Below are 8,126 nucleotides of genomic sequence, written 5' to 3' on the forward strand. Positions count from 1 at the left end.
CCGACCTTCAAACTCAATTAGCTAATCTTACTTCTCTTGTGTCTCAGATGGCCGAAGGAATGAAGATCCAAAGTCCAATTGTATGTGGCGTATGTTCTATTCAAGGTCATCCTTCGGAAAAGTGCCCTCAATTGATTGAGAATGGTGGGTGGGAGAGTGCAAACGCCATTGGATTTCCAAGCCAAAATCAACCAAGGAATGATCCATATTCCAATACATACAATCCGGGTTGGAGAGACCATCCAAACTTCAAGTGGAGGGAGCCTCAACAACCTTACCAACAAGGAGGCTTTAGGCAGCAACCCCCAGGGTTTTACACCAAAACCCACGGCCAAGACCAAACCCAACCCCAATCCGCCCAAAACCATCAAGGTACGTCTTTAGATAATGCTACTATTCTTAAATTGCTTACTAGTTTGTCTCAGGGGCAAGAAAATCAAAACAAAGTATTGCAAAACCAAGACAAAAGGGTGGACCACTTAGAGAAGCAAATAGGGCAGATTGCGGAGTTTGTGGGACAATTCCGAGACCAAGGCAAGCTCCCAAGTTCAACCATTGTCAATCCAAAGGGAGGGTTCGAATCTGCCAAAGCAATTACTTTGAGGAGTGGAAAAGAAGTTGGCACTACATCCACACCATCCAAAACAAGTCCTAACGAAGAAGAAACATGGCAACATGAAGAAGAGGCTGAAGAGAAGCCCACGACAAGGACACAACTTCCATTGCCGCAAGCCCAAAAGGACAAAAACTCATCCATGTCATCCCATTCGGCCACCAAAGTTAAGTTGGGTTCAAATTTGATTAATTCTAACCTCGTTCCACCCAATGTTCCTTTCCCTCACATATTTTTGCAAACAAAGAAAGAAGAGCATGAGAAGGACATTCTTGAGACATTTAGGAAAGTTCAAGTCAATATCCCGCTCCTAGATGCCATAAAGCAAGTGCCCAAATACGCTAAGTTCTTGAAGGAATTGTGCACTACAAGGAAGAGGCCGTCACATAAAGAGGTAGTAAGGGTAAGTGAGAATGTTTCCGCGGTTTTACAAAGAAAATTACCACCAAAGTGCAAAGATCTAGGTAGCTTTACAATTCCTTGTATTATTGGTCAAACTAAGTTCGAACATGCTATGTTAGACTTAGGAGCTTCAATTAACGTCATGCCATACTCTATTTATGCTTCAATGAACCTTGGTGAATTGAAAAATGATGGTGTGATTATTCAATTAGCCGATAGATCTAATGCCTATCCAAAGGGAGTTTTGGAAGATGTTTTGGTGCAGGTGAACAATTTGATCTTCCCGGCGGATTTCTATGTCCTTGAAATGGAGGAAACCACCCATGCTCCATCCTTGCCGATTCTTCTTGGGAGGCCATTCATGAAGACGGCACGAACTAAGATAGACGTGTTTAAAGGCACTTTAACAATGGAATTCGATGGGGAAGTGATTGATTTTAATATTTCTGAAACTATGAGATTTCCTAATGATGATCACTCATGTTTCTCTATTGATATTTTTGATACTTTGGCGCAGGCACAACTTGATCAATTGCATGGCGATGGGCTTGAAACGGTCATTACAAATGGCATAGAATTGAAGGATCACATGGCTGCCACCATAGCAACCCACGGCACACAATTGAACACCCATGCCGTGGCCTTTGATGAAGATGTAATTGAGACCGTGGCAGCCCTAGAGTCATTGCCACGGCTCCAAGGTAAGCCCCCTAGTCCAAATTCAATTCCAATTTCGACTAATAAGTTGCTTCCTTCTATAGAACAACCACCTACACTTGACCTCAAACCATTGCCAAATCACTTGAAGTATGTGTTTTTAGGCGAGCAAGACACATTGCCCATCATTATTGCTTCATCACTCACGGCACAAGAGGAGGAGAAGTTGGTGAGGGTTCTCTGATGCGAAAATTAACTTAACACACAAATTAACCCTCTTTTGACAATTGTAGCATATAAATAAGTAGGGATCGTTCTTACACCGGGGATTAGGAGGGCTTGCTAAACACTCTAAACTGACTCAAATAAATAAACTTAATCTTTAAACACTTAACCTCACTTAAAAAGACTCAAACACGTTCACAAAACTCAAAATAGGCTAAAAACACTCAAAACTGCCTTAAAAACACAATCTGGGCAGTTTTGAGCCTAAACACAATTTTGGACGAAAATTGGTTCTAACTTGACTCAAAACTCTTAAAAACACAATCTAAAACATATTTGGACCAATTAGACACTCTAAGACAATTGGGGATTTGGTTTTTGACGAAAATCAAACAAACAAAACAAATATGTAAAATAGGCAGATTCTGACGAAATTGGTGAAATTAAATGGATGGTGAGATGGCTAGGAGGTTTTTCTCCACACATGGCATACTTGCATACAAAATAATCTCCAGTTGCTTATTCGATGAATTTATGAACCTCAACACCCCAAGTTAATTAGGTACGCTTAAATTAACTCTCAGATTTCCCTTAGGTCATTGAATTGAATGGAATTAGCGCATTGCAATCAAATTATTCCTTAAAAGTTTTCTATATGAAAGCGCATAATAGAAAGACAATCAAAGATCATTAGGTTCTATGGAAATCATAGGTGTTGACGAGGCATTCGTAACTATGAAAGCGCATGATACTTATGCCAAGAATTTACTTAACATAATTGCGACCAACAATCTTAACTACTCATGGATATGAGTTCCCAACGATTAGGTGAAGTTCCCTCATATCCTAGCATCATGTTTATGCATGCAAATCAAGCGTGCACTCTCAATTCATATACATAAACTAGTTTTAATTAAAATAGATAAGTAAATTGAATTCATCATTCATGAAATCACAACTGAAAGTAATCAAATCATCATGCAAATATAACCATGGTTTCGAATTTCCCCCCTAGCCAAAGGGGGGATTAGTTCCTCATGCTTGCACCACAAAAAGTATTGAATTTAAACATTGAAATCATAAGAAAGAATACACCTATACGTTCAGCAATTCCAAGATGGATTTGATGCACAGATTGGCTCCTCTTCCTCCTCCTTGTTGTGGCACAAAGTGTGGGTGATGGAATTGGTGGTTTTGGATGGTGTTTTCTTGTTTGGAGGGATGGAGGATGGTTGATTATGGTGGGGAAGGGTGTGGCAGAGGTGTATGGATGTGTAGGGAGATGTGTGGATGTGTAGAATGGAGAATGGAGGTGCGGCACAAGGGTTTCTGAATAGCATAAGGGGGTGGTACGAATTTGTGGCTGAAAATATGTTTATATAGTCCTAGGGTTAATTAGATTAGGGTTACACTTAGCAGATTTATTGGATTAGGGCCCTAGGGTTTAGCACAAGTGAGTTAAATCCACTTAGGAGAGGGTTTAGCCCAATTCGTTTCATAAAAGGATTTGTATACCCAAATCCACAAGGATTAAGGCCTAACAAATCAGAATCCAAAAGGAAAAAGGTTTAGGAAATTCGTCCAAAATTGGGCCTTCTAGAAACTAAGTGTTTTGTGGCTGATTTTGGGTTTTCTAGAAGAAATAAAAGGGGTAAGGGTGTGGCACCCTTTTAGGGTCAGATAAGGCTTCTAGAAATTAGGTTTTTAAGTCCACTTGCAGCTAGGATTAAGGTGGAACAAGATTAGGTTAGGATAAGATAGGATAAGGTTGGATAAGGTTAGATAATTGGATAATGTTGGATAATGTTTTGGATAATGTTTCCTCTTTTCTTGCACTTTCCTTATCCACTTTGTCCTTAGCTTAGTTCCTTCCTCATCTTATCACATTTCCAACTTCTTGAAGTCCAAATTCGTCCATCCATGTTAGCCCACATGCAAGCTCACCACCTAGTGTCCAAAATAGCTCCAAAATGCACCAAAATGCACTTTCTTGATACTTTAACCCATAGGACCTACAAACACACGAAATTGAGTTGTAATACGACATTAACTAAGAAATAATAGCACAAATGCACAAGAATAAGCTAGTTAAGTCGCCTAAATATGCTCCTATCAAATTCCCCCACACTTATCTTTTGCTAGTCCTCGAGCAAAACAAATAAACAAAAGAAACAAAACATAACTCTAAACCTTCCAACGTTCGCCTTAGGGATTTCCAATGAAACATAACATGTCAAAGATCACCACTCACATAGATTTAAGCAATCCTTACCCTCAAGCATACTTAATCATAGTCACCATTCACTAGCTCGCATTTAATCAATTAAAACAACATTTTGAATGTAGTAACATGCCTTAGAGAATTCCCTCAATTCCTTACTAGGTGTACTCTCAATTTTCACACAGATTTTCTAACTACACTCCCTACACTAGGTATATGTGAGAAGATTGATGTAAACATGTAAACGAACACTCACATATGTTCTACAAGGAAAGCATTTTCTGGAATTATTAATATGAATATATATGATCTCATGAATGGAATGCCACTACTTAGACGCGAGAACCAGGGAACCATATGCTCAAACCCACTTTAAACTCCACATATTGAAACACATAACAATCAAGATAGAAGTCAAAGGGTTGTAACGGGGCTAGGGTATTGGCTAACAACGGAAAGTAAAGGATAAACAAACATTCTTAAAGCAATAGTGAGCAAAGTATTGAATTAGACACTTAGAATTCCCTTTAGAATGCAGAAGTCAACTTTGAACACCCAAGGGGAAGTCACACAAAACTTAGGGCCATATTCAAACTTTTTGGACCCTTTCTTCAACAATCAACACTTGTGAGTTCTTTCTCACTTCTTTTCTTTATTTTCTTCTTTCTCACGATTTTTTTCTTTCTTTTTCTTTCATTCTTTTTTTCTTTTTTCTTTCGTTTTTCCGTGCCCCTTTTAAGACTTTGGCACACACACACTCACAAAATCCTTTCCCCCACACTTGTTTTCTGCAAGAATGTCACTCAAAAGGAATTCCTTCTAAGTTATGCTCCACTATACTTCAAGAACAAGGGTATGGAAAGTCCTATTCTAGGCTAGGTAAGGGTGATGTGGTTAACAAGAAAATAGGCTAACTAAGGCTCAAAGGGGTTTAGACCTACAATACAAATGACAAGGGTGGATTCGGCTGTTTGGCTATGGTGGTGACTACTACACACTTCATCTTGTTATTTGTTATGCTAATCAATTTCATGCTTTGAATGAAACGGGTATGAGTTCTAGTATTTGGAACTATAGTGATGAAACGCATTCCAAGTAGCAACCAAGCAAAGAATAATGAGATCATGCAACGACTTTAGAAAACAAGAATGCACAGATTAATAACTCTCCAAATAAACGTTTAGGCTCAAAACTCTCAGGGATGTAGCGTTTGTTTGAGTTCCTTCCTTCAAGCATGTTACAAAACTGATTTTATCCTTTATGATTACATGTGAATTCGTAAACTATAACTACAACCAAGCATAAACCAAAGAGCAATTCACACGTCCATCATTGTTTGTAACTTTCTTTAACAGTCATGCATTAAAAACCAAATCCTCATCATTGTGTTGGAAGGTATCCTAAGACACACAAACACACAAAAACAACTCTTTTTGGGTTTTTGAAAACAATTTTTTTTTCAAATTTTTATGGGTTTTTCGGATTTTTAAGTCAACACACTCTAAAACACTCTAAAATAGCTTAAAAACACTTAAAAACAGTGGGAAACAAGTTTAGATATGTTAGGTGGTAATACCCTACGAATTTCATGCAAAAATATCTCAAAACAGAATGTTACCCCCCCACACTTAAACTAAACATTGTCCTCAATGTTTTAGACACAATTGAACACAATACACATAACAAAAAGTAAGCAACAAAGGAAAGGGTTTAGGGACGCAAATCTGAGTGTGGAGCGATTCCCAAGTTTTTCCTTTGTTGATTGCATGGGTTGCCTCCCACGAAGCGCTTGCTTTAACGTCTTGCAGCCGGACGATGCTTCCCTTCAAACTTCCCTAGGTCCCACGGCATGGAATTGATCCTTGAATGGAAGGTGATACTTGAAGTGAACCGGCATTGGTTTGAATTCTAGTGTAGGTGCCTGATTCATCAAAATCAGCAAGTTAGTATAAAATGTAATGGAATTTGAAGAAGATGACTTACTTGTTTTGTCCGACAAGAACTCAATGACAAACACCACTCCTTTGAAAGTTTCAGGGATATTGGACTTGGCCAGATTGCATGTGATGGTTATGACTTGTCCAATGTCATCAAATTCAACTTCTTTGGGTTTTGTGGTTTCAAATATGTCCTCTTTGATGCCTTCTACATCTTCTCCAGCCACTACCTTCTCTTGAATCATTCGTCTTGGTGTACAAAGTCCTTTGAAGAATTCAACACCATCTAAAACTTGCTGTGTTGCACCAAGAATTGGAATAGCATTCTGCACCTTTGGGAAGGCTTCCACGATGTCCTTTTTACTCCCTTCTTGGTTGGGAATCAAAAACCTGCTAGGAAAAGGGACATTGGGTGGAATAACATCAGAATAACATGAAATTGGGACGTCCTTACTTGTGGTGGGTGGTTTATAGGGCTTAGGGGGCTGCGGCAAGGGTTGTTCTACCCTTGCCATGTGCATGTCTTCTTCCTCCTCCTCAATTAGCAGCTCCTCATCCACTTCTAGGCTATGTTTGGACATTTTTAGGTCAGCTCCAACCTCCATAGCACTTCCCAAAGTGATAGCATTATGGATTTCAAAATCTTCCTTCGAGTTTTCAATAGTTGAGTTGGAGAGTTCACTTTGCTCTTGAATTTGTTTCATGAACTCCATAATCTGCCCAATTTGCTCCTCCAATTTACCCAACTTCTTGTCTTGATTTTGTTCGTCCTGCATCAAAGAGGTTAGTAATTGAAAATTTTTATCATCATCCATGGACATACTTGAACTTGATTGGAATTGTTGTGGGGGAGGTTGTGGTGGCTGCATAGGTGTTGTATAGAACTCCTCATATGGTTGCCAATATGCTTCTTGTTGAACCTCCTTGGCTTGATTTTGTGACCCCTGCACCAAAGAATTTAATTCATTAAGAATTTGATTATAATCTATTGACGAACTTGAATTTAATTGAGCATATTGCATATGAAGTTGTGGTGGCTGCATAGGTCTTGAATAGAACTCCTCATATGGCTGCCAATATGCTTCACGTTGAACTTGTTGAGCTTCCCACCACATAGAGTTTGAATGATCCCTCCAATCTCTTTGTGGACATTGATTGGCTTGAAATCCTTGCCTATATGAAGCACCAAATGTAGGGACACTCTGCATTGTGGTCCTTTCGGCATACGGCGACAATTGAGAAGTAAGATTTGCCAATTGAGCTTGAATGCTAGCAAAATCCATATCTTACTTCTCTAGTACCTAAAATCAAAGAAAGAGAACTAAATCAAATATCAAAAGTAACAACAAACAAAGAAAACAACACTAAGTTAGAAACTAAAACGAAAACAACTAAACCAAAAAGAAAAGAACCAAGGGATTAGCAAAGTTGCTAATCCCCGGCAACGGCGCCAAAATTTGATGCGAAAATTAACTTAACACACAAATTAACCCTCTTTTGACAATTGTAGCATATAAATAAGTAGGGATCGTTCTTACACCGGGGATTAGGAGGGCTTGCTAAACACTCTAAACTGACTCAAATAAATAAACTTAATCTTTAAACACTTAACCTCACTTAAAAAGACTCAAACACGTTCACAAAACTCAAAATAGGCTAAAAACACTCAAAACTGCCTTAAAAACACAATCTGGGCAGTTTTGAGCCTAAACACAATTTTGGACGAAAATTGGTTCTAACTTGACTCAAAACTCTTAAAAACACAATCTAAAACATATTTGGACCAATTAGACACTCTAAGACAATTGGGGATTTGGTTTTTGACGAAAATCAAACAAACAAAACAAATATGTAAAATAGGCAGATTCTGACGAAATTGGTGAAATTAAATGGATGGTGAGATGGCTAGGAGGTTTTTCTCCACACATGGCATACTTGCATACAAAATAATCTCCAGTTGCTTATTCGATGAATTTATGAACCTCAACACCCCAAGTTAATTAGGTACGCTTAAATTAACTCTCAGATTTCCCTTAGGTCATTGAATTGAATGGAATTAGCGCATTGCAAT

This window comes from Pyrus communis, chromosome 7 (genome assembly GCF_041283825.1).
Source record: "Pyrus communis isolate YQ-2024b chromosome 7, ASM4128382v1, whole genome shotgun sequence".
Lineage (NCBI taxonomy): Eukaryota > Viridiplantae > Streptophyta > Magnoliopsida > Rosales > Rosaceae > Pyrus > Pyrus communis.